This window comes from Phalacrocorax carbo, chromosome 1 (assembly GCF_963921805.1).
Source record: "Phalacrocorax carbo chromosome 1, bPhaCar2.1, whole genome shotgun sequence".
Lineage (NCBI taxonomy): Eukaryota > Metazoa > Chordata > Aves > Suliformes > Phalacrocoracidae > Phalacrocorax > Phalacrocorax carbo.
In genome coordinates, this window is record NC_087513.1 from 77,340,684 (window position 1) to 77,358,807 (window position 18,124).

Sequence of the window (18,124 nt, forward strand, 5' to 3'; positions counted from 1 at the left end):
TAGCTTTTATTAGATTAACTGGCATATTTAGGAAAAATATAAGTGTAGACAAAATCATAGGTGCCCATCGGGTTTTTTTAATATATGTCTCTCATGGATGTAAATTTGTGATATTCAGATAAGACATTAGGAATTAAGGATGCACAAGCCTGAACTTTTCCTTTCTTGCTGCCTTTTGAACGTATATACCAAAACGAATCACATATATAAGAAACACTTATGAATTCTGGATAAGAAAACAAAACTCAGGTCACTAAAGGATAAACGCATGCATGAGGATGAGTTAATCTTTACACAATTTCCGGAAGTACAAATGGTTGGAGCTACAATCCTAGAACTAATGTTGTTATTTAATCAGGACCAATCTGAAGACTGCTGTCATCTGAAGCCATAAATTCATGGAAACATCAATTTCCTAGATACAATGGAAACTCTACCACAACACCCTGGCTAGGCAATACATGGCCATTTGTTCTGATTGAATTTAAAATTTTCCTTGTTTGTGTGTTCATAAATCAAACTGAAAAGTTAGACTATTATGTTAAGAACATAACTGCTGATATGAGGAGCCTATGCTACTTCTAGCAGGACAAAAACATAGGGTGTAATCCTGTTTGGATTAAATTAATCACATTACTCTAAAAAAAAAATCCCAACCCATTTGGGAAGACAAATGCATGGGTTAAATATCAATGAGGGAGAAACATGGTTTCATGCAAGAAAGTTTATTAGCTAAATCCGTAACAAGACCAAGCATTCAGGTTGATGTTCAACAGTGCAGCTGCAAAGCTACGCTGGCTATTCGATACGTGTGCCAGAAGAATTCTAGTTCCAAATGAATCAACGTAATATAGGCTTTTCCTGCAAAAGAAAGTGGCAGTGGTTTTACTAGGATTGTTTCTTTAAAACAATTTCATTAAACATGCAGCAAATCCACCCGTGGACACGGTTAAATTGATTTACAGCTGGCTTATGTTGATTCAGCTTAATTCAAAGTGTGGAATTTTATATGGCAGTTGTACATTGATTTAAGTGCTTCTTAAATCTACTTATGGAAAAGTCATATTCAGTATTCCAGCAGCATTGATCATCTTATCCTGTGAAGGACACTTAAAACCCACCAGTTTTGAACATCAGACTGCTTTCCTACAGAGCACAGAAGAAAAAAAATGAGAGTTTGAAACAATACTGAATACCTTTTCTCATCAGTATGTTCAAGCCATGCTCCAGAGTGAGTTTTTTGTTGCATTCCCGGTGGAGGTTCTAGTCCATGCAGCAGGGAACAGATTGCTGATTCTCATCTGCTTGTAATTCTGCAGTCAGGTTGCAAAACCTCATTTTATTTCATACCTGAACATAAGAGGAAGAAAATACCACAGAAAAAAAGTGAGTTTTACAATATCCTTTTTGATAAGCTGGGGTTTTGTTACTTGTCCTACTCAAAGGGTTTTTGCAATGTCTTTAACAGATGCAAAAAGAAAAAGTGAACAATGCTTACTTGGGATAAATATTCACTAGTCTGTGTATGTTAGAATGAGCTACAGTGACTGTTCATTGGAACGGTCTCATCAGCCCCAGCCTGTAAGTACTCAATGCTTTTGGAAATTAGGCCATTTATTTCAGGGCCTAAATGGGCACTTGGGAACCTAACTTCCAATAGGCATTTCTCAGTGCCATGCCCGCTAGCCTCTAAAATGCACAATCCCTGAGCAGACCCAAACTAAATCTCAGTGTTTTACCTCTCTGAAGTCAGTTGAAATTTTAACACTTCCAGTGGAATTTTTAACACTTCCAGCGGTTCCAGTGGGACCAGGATTTCACCCCTTATTTAATCTTTGCTTAGTTTAATGTTCAGCGTGCCATCAGTGGTTAATCAGTACAGATGGGATTAATTTACTTGCTGAAAGCAGGACTCCAGTGATAGCAATTACCCCATTTATTAGCTTTAATAATGGAAATTTTTTGTCACCTTCCCGCCACAGCCAATGAGGAAGAAACCACCAATCTGCAATCATTTTGTGGGTGAAAATACTCTTTGCTTTGATGGTGTTCTTCATGGACCAATTTGTGACATTTGATGTGAGGGATGGCAGACTTTACCTGGGGAATCAGGAATGTTCATGTTCTTGGGAAATACTCAAGTGGATTCCTTTCACTGGGAAATTTTACGTGTCATATCACCTCCTTTTTCTTTCTCTCTTTTTTTTTTTTTAATCAATACAATATAATGCATGTCAGAAGGCAAAATATTTCTATTAGCCTCAGAGATAAGTCATCTGTCATAGTTATGATTAAATGATACACGGAAAAGAATGTCTGATCTCTGAGGCAAAGAAATTTCCACTTATAGAAGTGGAATTTTAACAAGATGTTCTCATGAGCCCACTTCTAGCATGTTTCTGGAAAAGGTTCCTTATGCCATTACCAGTCTCCCAAGCTAACCACATCTGCACTAAAGAGGCTGATGCAGAACAGTTTTTAGCTGCCAGCCAAGGTACAGTGCGACTGCTGCTCCTTCACGGATCTTGGATGACCCCAGGGCTACTCCAGACTACACATCCGAACACAAAAAGAATAACATATTTACTGTCTACTCAGAAAAAAAGAAGCCTGTAATTACTGTGTGAACAGTAAGAATATGCATGTAGTCTGCCTATAAAGATAAGAAATTAAATAAAGGCTAGCTGAGAAGCGTTATACTGAACTTTAAAAAACACTCAGAAAAAAAGAGAGGAAGAACAGCAATACTAACAGGAGTGGAGTATGTTGGATTTCTGTCAATGTTCTATGGCATCTATATGTAGTCTATATCTAGTGTAAATATGAAAAAACAATAATAATAACAAAAAATAAAAATACTGATTCTGCTAAAGTCAATGGTAAAACTCCCATTAACTTGAACAAGACCAGAATTACTTCCACAGCAGTCCTGTGTACTTGTCACTGTACAAGATGTTGGTCAGCATTATAGTGTGCTGTAATCATCAATAAAATGTCACTGATCCTGGAAATATTTTGCTGTTACCCTTCGTGTTTTCATTCTGATTTCCAGAGATGTGGCTCTGCTTCCCACAGCAGCACACATACTTAACCTAATTCAGACCAAGGGAGTACAGACTTGCTTGAAAATCAAAAGACACAAAAGTTTTTTACCTAAATATTATAGAATATTGTTCAGGCTTTAGCTGAGAATAGTTTCAAGATGCGGCTGAATATATACACAATATAACCAAATGAAAAAAACAGGTGAGTTTAGAGTAGCCATTTCTACCTGTGGCCTGCAAACTGCTGTAGTGCCATAAACTATGCCTAAAAACCTAGAAGAGGCAATGAGGACAAGCGCTTATACTGCCAGTAAAAGTAAATTCACTCTGAAGATGCCTGCACTGCCCATGGAAGTTTTTGAAAATCCAAAAATTCAAAGAAGTTGAAAAGTCAAATATGTTAAAACAGTGACATTGTTAAACTTGCTAACAAGGTGTCATAAGTGGACTTAGAAAATGAGGATTATCAGTATTTATGCAAAATACTTATCACAAAAAAATGAGTGGCAAACCACTTTTATGAAGGGTTAGAATTTGGATCAAACCTATTCATTCCAGGTACCTTCCTCAGGCTGAAATTTGTGTACATTTGATAGACAGGGAACCTATACAAGAATGGATTCTTTGTGGTTCCTAAGATTTTATGCTGGTTTCCTAAGGAAAAGAAATTTCTTTACTCATAGGTTTTGTGTGATTGCTTATCTTACCTTTCCACCAGTAGCTTCTGAGCAGTCTAAGTTCAGACCAGTAATTAAGCTCCTACAAGTTTTGTAAGCACAGTCAGGTAAACAGAGCAAGACAGTAGGAGCATGTTGGCAAGGAGGAGAAACCGCAGTGTGAGGCTTACTTTGCTTGACACCAAAGAATCCACACAAAAAGCAAACCCACTAAGTCTGCTGTCTTCAGTCAGACCGCAAAATCACTGCAGGACACTAACCCATAAAAATGCAGTTTTTATTAACTCTGGCAGTCCCAGAATGATTTGTCCTGAGAATAGATATAACAATAGATGTACTACTGATTAGGAGTTTTGCTCCTGTCTCAAGGGTATTCAGGACTTTAACCTTTCACACAGAGGGCAAAATCCACAGTGCACATGGACTGGTGCTATGCCTCCATTAAGAGCGGATGATGTACCCCAGACTGTTGATCTGTAATCAGGCTGGGGTGACAGAGTACACAGTCCTACATTTGTAATTTCAGTACTTGCTGGTTTACCCAAAGGTTGCAAGCTCCCCGATAGCCTTGTTTTTGATTAGGATGCGGGGCTGAAAAATATGTAGTAATTTATTGGAAAATCTCAGGCTCAGTTCTGTGAAGCATACTTAACTGCAGTGACTGGATAGATGTTTATCCCGTTTCAGACTTATGTGATGTCAGTACTTATGTTCACTTATTACAGTAATAGTTTAAAATCATAAAAGCCAATCAGCTTTTCTCAAATAGGAATAATGGATTTAAACATCTAAAATGAATGGATATTAACTGAATAAACTGGTTTTAGTGTACAGACAAACCTTACACTCGGAATAATTTTTAAGCAACGGGAGCTACATTACAAAATAATTATTTTAATTAGGTGAGCTTAATTAGACTACAGGATCGGAGGAAGTGAGCTAAGTTTTCAGAGCAATTCCTCCCCCCGCCTCCCCAGTGCAGGGCGGGTGATGGACCACGGGCATCATGTGGCAGCAGAAGTGGCTGGTGGCTGAGCTGATGCCAGGGCCCAGCAATGTTGCTTAGCAACTTCCCAGGGCTGCCTCTGGCAATCAACTCTTTTGTGCATCGGGTGTGCCCCACCGCTTCCTTCAGAACGGGAAAAGACAGAGCAAATGGCCCTCCAGAAGAGAGAGACCAGTAAAGCTGCATGTGCCCATCTGCTGTGGCACTTCATCCAAAGAGCCACTGTGAAAGAAGCCCTTGTGCAGTAGCTGCTTCTTAACTAGCTCCTTTTCTGGATGCCCCCATTCTTACTATGCAAATATAACACACTTTTGAAAAGGATTAATCAGTAAAAATGTGCACACCTGTTACAGAACGGGAGCATCTGCATAGGGCATTGCTTCAAAAATGGCCTTTTAATTTTACATTCACACTTGAATCTGAAATGATGTTCAAGTGCAAAAAGCCCTTGTTTAACCTGAACTTCAGACCCATCCACAAAACCATTTTGCTTTGCAGACTACGTATTATTTTTGTTCTTCATTTGAAACCACACTTAAGTTGCGCCTTAGTCTGAGTCAAGGTGTCCCAAGATACTGTGAATGCATGAAGAAAACGACGAGTCAATGTTCTCGTCTTCAAGGTGGTACTGGGTTACTCCAGAGCTGGGCCATAATTACAGTCGTCTCTCCAGCTTCCCCCCTCTCAGTTCTCAGGGAAAAAAACCTATGCGCCGGTCTGTGCCCAGCTTACTCTTTGCAGTCTCAGCTCTGCAGGGAGCTCAGGCCCTGCTCTTCTGTGAAGGGGAGTGCAGCTGGCCCCCAGAGAGGGAATAAGGAAGCTCAAAGTGGCTTTTTTACTTCCTCAGGTGGTGTCAAAAGGCAGGTCACAGGTGAGCCCTGCTCTGGAAGCACTGAACAGCAACATTCCCTGTCTGGCGGGTCTGACAGCCACCAGCACATTTGCATCGTTCTTACCAAATGCTCCGAGAACTTGACCCACGCATTTATTTTGCCCTGAAACATGGAGGTGGAAGCAATGCTGGAGGTGTTTGAGTACATCTGATTAATTTTTCTTAAGCTTTTGTGTAAACACATACTACAGAATTATTTATTGTTACCTTTTCCCCTACCATGACAAACCAACTTGTTAAAAAAGGCCCAAAACAGTGGCAGATCCTTTATTATGAAGAAAAAAAGCATTTCCACTGTGCTTGCAATACGGTTCCTTAAGAACACTGAAAGCCAAAATTTTGCATGATATTGCAGTGAAGGAAAACTTGGAAGTAAATTTACTTTCTTTGCAGTTGAAAAAAAAAAATCTCTGAAGGACAACTTTCCTTCCTTCAGTAATTAAGGGAAGCTACAGTTCTGTTTAAATCAGGATGCAAAAGTTTTAATATACTTTACACCTGAACTGTGGAAAGAATTTGATAATACACCTCAAAAAACTGACCAGCTTGTTTTGTAATGGTCAAAAATAGCTAGTCTTCTCTGCAATTCAAAATTCTATCACTTGAGACGTTACAGAGCTCTTGTCTTTAGACTTCCCAGTCAGCTCTTGAAGCATGAATGATGCCTTTTTACTCACTGCAACTGCTTCTTTTGTCTATTGAGTCAAGTAATTAAAAAATGATTTTATGGTGGAAAAACTGCCCTAATGAATATAATTTTGACAATTATTTCACTGTATGAAGATTTTTACATTATTTACATTAACTGATTTTTAACATGCCAGTGATTTGTGATCTACCCACCAAAAGAAGTACCCAGCAAATGAAAATGCCCTGTGAAGACTGTGCATTTACATAACGAGTTTACATTTAATCAGTAGTTGAATATGCATAACCACAGCCTTTTTCACAGGCTGAGCTTTGCCCAGGTATGTCAACTATCAGTTGTAGTGACCACTACATGCCATATACATGCCAGCTATCAAGGGGTTACATTGCTCTCAGTCCACCACCACTGCCCTGCAACAGCACAAAGCAACACTGCTCGGCTGTTCAGGGCACGGACCCCACGATTTGAGGTCCTTTTACTTTGGGGTTTGGCAAGTACAGCAGCACCACTGCTCTCCTTATTGTCATGAATAGGCTGGGGGGGGTGGGGGGTGGAGAAAGAGAGAGGAGAAAATATACAGCCCTAAACTACAGTTGATCTGATTATTAAACGTCAGAAAACAGCAATTTGATAGAGCAGCTACGAGAGGTAAGGTATAAGCCGGAAACACCCTGCCTGTCTGGAGCTTCCCACTACCAGTATCAGGCTGACAGGATTCCCACAGCCTTCACTTCCTTACTACTTTTTATTTGCTTGGTAAATATCTTTGGGGGTTTTTTACCATCTTTGACAGTGAGCTCTCATCATCTATCAGAAGTGCCCAAAAATGTGTAATCTCTCTTTTGGAAGTTTCAGCTATTGAGGAAGAGTGAGTGGGTACAGGGGAGTGCCAGGAAGCGGGTCTCTCTGTGGATGCACTCTGAATATTAACTTCTGGTTTCCAGGCAGTGTCATCAAAGATAGAAATTCCCATAAGCTTTGGGCTGCAGATATTCGACCCAAGCTATGTTGAACAAAATTGATTCTGAGGTTAGTTTTTCGGCTATTATTAACGTCCTTGTTTTCTAAAATATTAATTCAAACAGATATGAAAACCTATGACATTGCCACATATCCATCTTCCCACCCACACACTGTCTGTCTAGGTATTACGTTATCTGTCTGAAAATTGTGTTAGTTCCCAGGTTGAATGAAGTTCTAAAACTTTCAGCAAAACTGGGCTGAATTTTATGATCATGAAGCCACATTACAGCTTGGGAAAGAGATCAGGTAAGCTCCCTGGAATTGCATGGTTTAGTTGGAAATCATGCCAATTCAGCTGTGTCATGCTTTGAATTTATGAATTTTCTTAACTTCTAAATTAAATCTAGGGTGGGAACCTGCCTGAATTCAGTAGGAGAGCAAGGTATCCATGAGCTACTCCTCAGATCCTTGTAACTCAATGAACACTGCTTTACACTCGAGATCTGATTATGTTTACAAGTAACAAAGAACACTCTATTAGCAACCATTGTAATTTTAAACAATCTTGCCCCGTTTACAGAAAACTCCAAGTAGTGAGGAATCTGCTATCTTCCATCCTTCAAAGCACAAGCATTGCCTTTTACCCTACTGTTATTTGTGGAACTACCTAGAGCGCAGCATTGCATTTTGTATGACGAAATCAGCTAAACCATACTGACCACAAGCCCTGTACTGTAAACTATGGCTGTCCCTCAGCTCAGGTTGAAAGGTGTCTGTTAGGAAAAGGTAGCGTGCAACTGCTTTGGGAATATAGGGAGAGAGCTGAACAGAGGCCTTGTCCCCCAAGACTTGTGACTGAGGGTGCACGTGGCACCAAGTGGTCCTCAGGAGGAAGGAAAGGTGCTGCAATCTTCTTTGGCCCCTCAATTTATAACCAAACTCCACACTAGCTGTCACCACTGGCACTGAGAGGCATTTTACTGACACTGAAGAACTGAAGGAAGATCCAGGGAGCAGCAAGCCAGCCAGCCTCACCTCTATCCCAGGGAAGGTGATGGAGCAAATCCTCCTGGAAGTTATTTTCAGACAAGGACAGGACAAGGAGATGGTTAGGAGTAGTCAGCATGAGTTTATGAAGGGAAAATAAAGAGTCAATGGGCATAAATTGAAACAGATGAAATCCTATTTAAGCCCAAGAAAAATTTTTTCTTACTGTGAGGGTGACTAAGCACTGCCACAGGTTTCCAAGAAAAGTTGTAGAGTCTCCATCCTTGGAGGGATTAAAAACCCAAAAGGACATGGTCCTGAAAAACCTGCTCTAGCTGTCGCTACTTGACCAGAGAGGGCTGGACCAGATGATGTCCAGGGGTGCCTTCCAACCTCAGCCATTCTGTGAATTGCTATAAGGTGGTTTGGTCTGGGATCAAATAACTGAAGCCTATTGCTCTGTCACTAAGCTATACCAGATGTAACTTCAACACATTTGTTACAAACATAGTACAAAACCAGACAACTGCAGGGCATCAACACTGACTATCACTTTCTTTAAAGGAAAGGTTAGTGTTTGTGAGAAGTAACTTTTCTAGAAGCATTTCTGGAGGAGGACAAGATGCATATCTGTTACTGAGTTTATCTCCAGGTAACTGACTCATACATGGAACTTAGGAACCCTTTTGTGTGTCAGCACCAACAGCACTGGAAGTGTGCCATAGCTGTCAACTGCACCTTGTGCAGCTTTCGTATTGCAACACAGCTTGCAGTCTCAGACTGTTGATTTCAATAAAAATACTCCAAACATCTTTAAGAGTCCTCTTCACCTCTGCTAATCGGATTAGGAGGCATATAATTAAGTATCAGCTGTTCCTAAGACAGAAGATTAAAGACCCCTTCTCAAGCATTGGTAGGATAAGGAGCTGCAAAACTTTTTTTAGAAATGTATTTGGTGCAAGGGAGTAAAAGGTTGAGGTTGAGGAATTATACAGTATCACACTGAATTATAGGAAAGAAACTCAGACACATGCCATTAAAATCAAAAAAAGGATCATGCTAAGAGAAATAGCAAACACTTTTTCTAGGCCTCTCAAATAGCAAAAATACTCACGACTGCATTTAGGACGCACACAAAATACTTACTCTCCCTGCAAATGGTGCGTTTTGGGTGAGAACCGCAGCATATTGGCAAGACAAGGAAGAGCTCATACTTTCTCTACTAGTGTGTATGATGTTACTCTCCCATGAAGGTTTGCTCTGCACAGCTCTCAATTTGGCAGACTCCTCACACAGCGAGCCCTCCTCTACTGTCTGCAGAAGAGGGCCTTTTTTATTGCTTTCAATAGCTACCAGGCCCAATTCATGCAAAATAAGCCCAGAAATCAATACGGTCTTGGAAGTAGCTTTCACCTCTGACTTCATCTTGCTTTGTGTCAGGGGGTCTCAAACTATGGTATACAAACCACTTCAAAATGCCGTGCCTGTACTGTGCTGCAGCTCTGGTAGCTGGAATTGAATCCCCATTCATTTAACAGCAGAGACAAAATGAAAAGCATTAAGTGCTCAGGCAGCTTGGTGAGGCTGAGCATCCCTGCAAGAGATGTCCTAGAAAGATCAAGAACTACGGCTAATCAGGGTTGGGATAGGTCCCGACTCTGTGCTATGCCCAAGCACAGGGGTTAGGATGAAGCAGTTCATACAGAGCTTCCCTTTCCTCTGCTCATCTCTACAGCTGCTGCCACTGCTGGCAGTGGTACCTGTTGCTGTTGGGAATGACAAAATCTGGTCAAAGAAAGTTTGGTCACTCTTACTTTTCACCAGTGATACAAAATGGAGGCAGCAGGGAAAAGTAGAAAATGAATGGTGAGTCTTAATGAATTTCCTCTGAGCAGCTTTTATCTCATATATCACACATCGATGCAGTGTTTAAAATTTTATTTCTTTAAGTCAGTAATAGGAAAATTAAATTATGCATTATTAATAAAGTAACTTGAAGAGAGGCTAAAGTCTTTCAAGACGGTGGAGAGAGTTTTCAGAGGCTCTGTTGCAGAAGGTGAGATGGTGGTGCTACCCACGGAGGAGAGTATTTGGGACCCTCTCTAAAACTTCTCAGAAGTGTTTCTGGAGACTATCAGCTGCAAAGGATTTACTAATGGCATGGCAAATGTCAAAGCTGGTGAGAGAATAAAACTGGAGACAAAGCTGACTTTCCTGTTCAGGACTGGTTAGCGATCACTCCTCAGTTACAGTGTATGCTATGCATAGACGTGGCTTACACGGGACCGGTCAGGTGAAAGGGAGTTCTGTGGGGTTCATCAGTCTAAAGACAATTAGACCTCATAAAAACTAATTGCCACACAAAGCACCTTGCTCCAAAGCAAAGACATGGAAAACAGAAAAATCAAACCCCAGATGTCAGGAAGACTGTTAGTAGCTAGAAAAAGCTCCACAAGTTGCTATGTCAGTGTTGCAGATACACGTAAGCTTAACCACATATGTGTGATATCCAATACGTATGAGGTTAAACATAGAACTGGACACTAATCAGTCTCCATTTTTAGATACCTCAAGCCCACAAAAACAGTAAAAAGAAAAAAAAAAACCAAACCAGGTTTCACAAAGCTTTACAGTGAGAAACTGTGTGGAGTGTCAGAGTGGGACTTGGGAGACCTGATCTGCTGCCCAGCCTTGCCGCTAGCTTGTAGATGCCTTCAGCACCCACCCCCACCCCGAATTCCCCCTCTGGGGCATGGGCAGAGTCACATTTTTCTGCTTTGGAAAGACCTGCAGGGTCTTCCCACCAAGTAGCTAATGCCGCTCCAACAGTGAAGCTTCTGCTTTAGAAAGCATTACTTCTGTTCCCATTTAAATAGCTTGTTCACAGGTTTGCACACATTGCACTTGCTTTCACTACGAAGTAATAAGTGAAGCAGATTCCTTCCTATAGCACAGCTACCTGGACCATAGGTGGTTTTCCCGTTATTACTATTATCTATAGGGTAAAGGAAGAAGGACTGAAAGGATCCGTACTAAGGTTTGTATCAGTATAACCATGCACATGTAACTATTAGAGCCACAGAGGGCCATAACAGTTACACTGCCACGGAGGGCTATAATAGTTACACAGCCACAGAGGGCTATAATAGTTACGTTGCCACAGAGGGCTGTAATAGTTACACCAGCACAAAAAACTGTGCTAAGACAAGTGTAAGCCTGTGGTCATATAATCCAGAGCAAATGAAGCACTGGAATTTGTGTTACTGCACATCAGCTGGGTACCATGATAATTCATAGCCTCTTACATATGCTAACTAATATGAGTGCTTAGCTTCTTTAAGCTAATTTTACTTCTCAGTTCGGATGTATTAAAAAGAGCATGAGCACAGCTGCAAGCAGAAATTTGCAAAGCTGTAGTAATTTAATAATTGCAAGTCATAAAGCAATATCCCACTTTTCTTATCCTGTCAGAGCTGGGATGAAGTGACATTAGTGCAAAAGAAGGAAGATGGCATTTGCAGACTTCCTCTGGTGGGGACAGGGCCTTTGAGTGGGGTATATGAAGTGGAACAAAATCTAGCCTCCTCTCTTACTGCAGTAATAAATAATTACTGAACCAAAACAGATAAGGGCAATTACCAATGATCTTGAGAAAGATTATTTTAATATAGAATAGAGCACTGTTAAAGCAATTAAATCGCTTGTAAAAAAAAACCAAAACTCAGCAGGATTTACATGTGCAGGTAGGCAAATCTATCAACACTACTGCTGCGTTTTCAGTCAGGCACAGCTTATACCATGGTCCTAATCTGTTCCATGGCACTGCTTTTTCTGCCGTGCTTTGCTACTCCTTCTTGCCATAGAACTGCATGTGCTTTAGCAGTGGGAGGAAGCATTCCCTGTCTACCACAGTGATAGTTTATGCAGCCCTTTTGTTTGCTGTTACGAAAGTCCCTTCACACCCTGCCATATACACGCAGGGAAGTCTGCCTCAAATTCAGAAATGTTTCCTTTCAAACAAGAATGGAGGCAAAGTACAGAAGTGTGTGGCAGAGGTCCCAGAGAGAGGGAAGCTTCTCTGCAAATCATGACATGAGAAATACAAAAATAATTTCAAAGTGGCAAACCCAGAATCCAATTCACAACACTTACCCTGGTTTCAACATTCTTAAAAAAGGCATTATATAATCCGAATGCAACAAAGTAATAAAAATACATCTTGTTTTTGTGCTAGCAAGGTCTTAACTCAGATAGAAAGCATCTGGTATTGAACAGAATTTTTTTTACTATGTGAGGTATGTTTTCTCTTGGATGAGTTACGTTGTGGAAAACACTTGTAAACATTTTTCAGTATATATTGTCCAAAGCTTCCATTCATTTTCTTTCAAAATACCGCACATGGGGTGGAATACCAAGAGATAATACCCAGACCTGCATGTAAAATAATAATTCTAGTTGAGTCTTCACTACATTCAGGTCTTCCCGAACATAGGGACCAGACAGGATGCTCTGTTTCTTCTCTTCACACCTATTTCTGAAAGAGGCATCTTGCTGAGGGTTAATTAATACTCAAACATGGGTAAATTGATATGCAAAGGAGCACCCAAAGTGCCCAGACATTTCCAAAGAGTTGGCAATGGAAGTGATATGCTCTCAGGTGAATTTGCTACCTGTGTCCAGCTCATACAGAGACACACAAGTTCTAGAGGTGGTTTTACATTATCAGTACCTTTCTAATTAAATTTCAATAGCTTTAAAAGTCAATTACTGTTTATAAGATTCAATTCCAAACCCTGAAACTTTGCTCTTTTTAACTGTCTTCTGTCTCATACTTTTTTAGAGAATTACATTACTAATGATGGGATTAATATTAAGCCATTTCATTATAAATGTGTTGGATGTACTGTTAATATCTTGAATTAATCTGCAGTTGGCAAGCACATCTCCACCCTTGTCCTTCTCTCCAAAAGAAATTTAGAATGACAGATTTGTTACAGGTCATAAATAAAATGTCTTCAAGGTTAACTTGTGAGATAGGACTGGATACTTTTTATAAAAAAGGAATCTAAGTATACCTTTCCAAGATTTACAGAAATTAGACAAAACTACAGGGGTTTTTCTTTGCTTGTTTCTCCCCACTTTCTAGTAACTGTAACAGCTGCTTTCATCCTGAGGGCTCAGCTCTGGTTTTTTGTCAGGTGCCTTACAGACAGCAAAAGTGCAAATGCTCACACATTTCCCTTTGAGCTTGTCAAAGCATAGAAACATAGAATGATAGAAACGTTATGGTTGGAAAAGGCCTCTAAGGTCATCAAAGTCCAACCATCAAGCCAACACCACCAATACCTCCTAAACAATGTCCTCAGGTGCCACGTCTACACAGTTTTGAACACCTCCAGGGATGGCAACTCCACCACCTCTCTGGGCAGCCTCTTCCAATGCCTGACCACTCTTTCAGTAAAGCAACTTTTCTTAATATCCAACCTAAACCTCCCCTGATGCAACTTGAGGCCATTTCTTCTCGTTGTACAGCTAATAACCTGGGAGAAGGGACCAACACCCACCTCGCTACAACTCCTTTCAGGTAGTTGTAGAGAGTGACAAGGCCTCCCCTCAGACTTCCCTTCTCTAGACTAAACAACCCCAGTTCCCTCAACCGATCCTCATAAGACCTGCTCTCCAGACCCTTTACCAGCTTCATTGCCCTTCTCTGGACACGATTCAGCAACTTGATGCCTTTCTTGTACTGAAGGGCCCAAAACTGACCACAGTATTCAAGGTGCGGCCTCACCAGTGCCGAGTACAGGGGCACCATCACCTCCCTACTCCTGCTGGCCACACTATTGCTGACACAAGCCAGGATGCTGTTGGCTTTCTTGGCTACCTGGGCACACTGCTGGCTCATGTTCAGCCGGCTGCTGGCCAACAACCCCAGGTCCTTTTCCACCAGGCAGCTTTCCAGCCACTCTTCCCCAAGCCTGTAGCGTTGCATGGGGTTGTTGTGACCCAAGCGCAGGACCCAGCACTTGACCTTGTTAAACCTCATACAATTGGCCTCAGCCCATTGATCCAGCCTTCGTGCCCTCAAGCAGATCAACACTCCCACCCAACTTGGTGTCATCTGCAAACTTACTGAGGGTGCACTCAATCACCTCATCTACATCATTGAGAAAGATATTAAACAAGGCTGGCTCCAAACCTCAGGCCTGGTGGCCTGGTGACCGGCCACCAACTGGATGTAGCTCCATTCACCACAACTCTCTGGGCTTGGCCATCTAGCCAGTTTTTTACCCAGTGAAGGGTACACCCACCTAAGCCATGAGGCACCAGCTTCTCTAGGAGGATGCTGTGGGAGACAGTGTCAAGGCTTTAATAAAGACCAGGTAGACAACATCCACAGCCTTTCCCTCAAACTACTAGGTGGGTCACCTGGTCATAGAAGGAGATCAGGTTGGTCAGGCAGGACCTGCCTTTCATGAAGCCACGCTGGCTGGGCCTGATAACCTTGGTTGTCCTGCACATGCCTGGTGAGTGCACTCAGGATGAACCGCTCCATAATCTTCCCTGGTACCAAGGTCAGGCTGATTGGCCTGTAGTTCCCTGGATCTTCCTTTTGGCCCTTCTTGTAGATGAGCGTCACGTTGACAAACAATCTATTGAGTTTGCTTTTGAGAAAGCCTTAATCTCCTGGCTCGTCTTTTCTCAGCCTCTACTCAGGCTGGGACCCCACTGACCCTGTTGATACTGCGGCATGCTAGCAGCTGGTCACCTGCATCTTTGCCAGAGACAGCCACCGTCCAGACTTCCACTTGCACATGCAGCAGAGCTCAGCCTGAACCAAATAATTTTTTTCCTTTCTGTAAAGGGGTTAGGGAATTGGGCAGCACTAAAAGGAAGAAAAAAAAAAGACTTCCTGAATCATCTTCCCCTTTGCAATACAGCCAGCTAAATGCAGCCTCCATCCTTCCGCTTCACATGGAGGCACCTGCAGTTGGATCCTGCTTTATGTGAGAGAGCAGATGGAGACGTTGAAGGCATAAGAAGTGCTCCTTCCAAGGAAGAAACTCACGGTTTGAGGGGAGGTCGAGGACAGGATAATTTCCATGACTAACCTTTTGATAATGGTACAAAAGCAGTGTTTGGGGAGTCATTATTATCAACCATATTATTGGCCATATAAATCAACAAGGCTTCCTAGAACAGTTAATGGCCTGACCTATTTCAGCAGATATTGGACTGTCTGAACAGGGGCACAGGAAATCAGGGACATTACTTCAGGCTTCTGCTTAGTGTTGAGGTGAACTACTGCAGACAAGGCAAAAAAAAAAAATAAAAAGAGAAGAAAAGAAAAAAAAGATTGATTTTCCTTTTGGCAAATATTTGGCTACAAGGATCTGCTCATCTGTCATTTGTCTTGCCTTGAGAATTGGCCTTTGCAGAATGAAACAAACAAACACTGCTACACTGTATGGCATTTTGTATTGACATAAAAGCCTCACTGAGGGTAACAGACATTTATAGAGCAATTCACATGACTTTTAAATTATCCACCTTTGCCTTTGCTTAGCATTGTTTAATCTAATAGTTTGCATTTGTTATTTGAAATGTACGCAGAATAGATTGTGTTGCTGATAGCTACATGGAAAGCCTGCTGTCTGTTAAGAAGACTTATCATTTGTGTATGTACTGATGAAATATCCTCTCCTGAGTGCAGGATTTCATGTAGACAATCACAGGCACACTGTGTTCCCCACCTATTCCTTAGAGGGGTCAGAGACTGGCTGCACCAGCACAGATTCCCCAGAAGACCCATATGCACAATAGTACAATCTTCCACTGCTTGGCGTGTATTGGAAATAGAAAATATAAACTACTCTACTTGCTCTGATTATGCTCAGCTTGCTCCTGTTCCCTTGAGGGTCATTGCCAGTTGCCAAAGGTTGGCATAATGCTGTAGCTTCTATAAAGCTGCTGTGTGGACAGGCAAAATTCAGGGACATGAAGGCAGCTCGCTCATACCGAACTCCCTGACAGCTCATCCTTCACATTTCCTGCCACCCACTCACACACAACACTCCCTGCTTTGTGAGCACAGGCATGGCGAAACGGGGAATTGGGCTTCAATTGCTAGAAGTCTTATCCTGTGGGTACTTTCTGGGAGATAACAACTTCACATCCAACTCCTGTGATGCACAGTTAGGACTTGGTCACCACAGAGAGAGACAAAGTTTCCTGTATCTGTTAGAATAATTTAATTCTTGGTGAATTTTCAGCTAAAGTCCACTATCCTTCAGGAAGAGTGAATTTGGACCATTAATGTCCACATTTTGATCTTCACCACCCCTGTCTTGCTTTGCTTTAGTATCACAAAGCAAATACATGGATTATTTAATTGCCTAGCTGACAAAGCACAGAAGAAAACTCCAGGGACAGACAGTTATTTATGCCTGAATGTAGCACTCACATTCATATTTATGTAGCTAGATATGCATTCTGACTATCAGGGTTATTATCACATCAAGATTTTTAAAGGCAGCTGATTCAAATACGTTCTACTGAGATGCCACTCAACCCCAGCCCGTTCCTCTTTTCCTGGGGTCCAGGAAGCCTTTGGTGAGTAGATGATATATAATATATACTTTTGTGTAAGCTAAATCGTAGAAGAATGGCTGCCTGCCCCACAAGATTGTGCATCAGAGACTAGGTGTAGGGGGCACTGGACACACTTATCTAACGTACTTTAAGGTTTCAAAGAAAAGGCTTTGTATCATGGTGCGAGAACAAGCTCAGGCTTACAGTAGATTTTGGTGAACACTGTATGTGTACTTGCTGGCAGGGTCATTTACTGTATGGCTTAGTGGTGATGTCTGCCCTCAATGGGGAGGTGAAAGCATGACCCAGCAATGGTACACTGAAAATGGAAACAAGTTTTTGGGTTCAGATAGCCCTTTTCAGTAAAGACAGAACAGTTGTTTCAGTAAATAATGACAGATATTCTTAAAAGAGCTGTTTTCTCTATTTTTGGTAGTAATAACAGCTCTAATGCTACTTGAAGAGCAGTTTAGGTTTTTTCCTTAGGGTGTGGGGGCAAAGCAATACGCAATACTGCAGAGCCAAAGAACTCCACTCTGTGAAAACACTAGTGCTAAGAGAGGTACAAAAACTAGACATACAGAGGTGGAAGTAACAGCCTTTAAAGCTAAATGCAACTTAGTACAAATGCAAGTTAGCAGACCTCTGTGTACTAGACTGGGTGCGTTAATTGTTTAGACAATCTGAAAGAAAAGGTAGTTGGTACCTGTGAAATGACATTAAGAAGGACTGAAGCATTAAGCTGGGTAAGGCTGCCAGGACAGAGAAGCATCGCAGCTCCACCAGCAATGAGGCTGCTAATGGCAATTCATCACTCACCTGAGCCAGGCTTCAAGCCGTGGTGCTTCCTTTTCTGTGTTGTGATGCTGTGGATGCTGGAGATTCAAGGATTAGGATATGTGACATTTTCACAGCATGAGCCTTAAGCCAGCAGGCTCTTAAATCACCAAGTGTCCAAACAGTTTTCATTGTGCTTTCATCCATTCCCCACTAAGTAAGATCAGCAGGGGAAAAAACTGCCTCCATATAGGAAACGAGAATAGCACAACACCCGCTGGGTCGGAAACTGTATTCATGAGGTACGTAAATGAGTTGACAACAGGAGGATGTTGTAACTGGTCCTGCAGCATAAACTCTGCCGCAGCTAACGCAGCTGTCCTAAGATATATGGGGTTCCTGAACTAAAACCTGGCTATTACAGAAGGAAGCAGTGTGTTTTATTCAGAAAACCTACGAAATGCAGGAAAATTAGCCTCATCTCAGGGAAAAAAAATTAAAAAAGATGAAAGCAACAATTTCAGAGTATCAAGGAGG

General features: G+C 41.6%; 1 long non-coding RNA gene across 1 annotated transcript in view; it reads right to left on the reverse strand.

Moving 5' to 3' along the window:
• Positions 1–719: 719 nt before the first annotated feature.
• Positions 720–18,124, reverse strand: part of LOC135315075 (uncharacterized) — a 39,104-nt gene continuing 21,699 nt past the window's right edge. Inside the window, exons 2-3 of the long non-coding RNA XR_010374532.1 lie at positions 1,197–1,350; positions 720–861 (exon numbers count right to left, since the gene is read on the reverse strand). This is a non-coding gene — a long non-coding RNA (uncharacterized LOC135315075). The remainder of the gene's footprint in view (positions 862–1,196; positions 1,351–18,124) is intronic.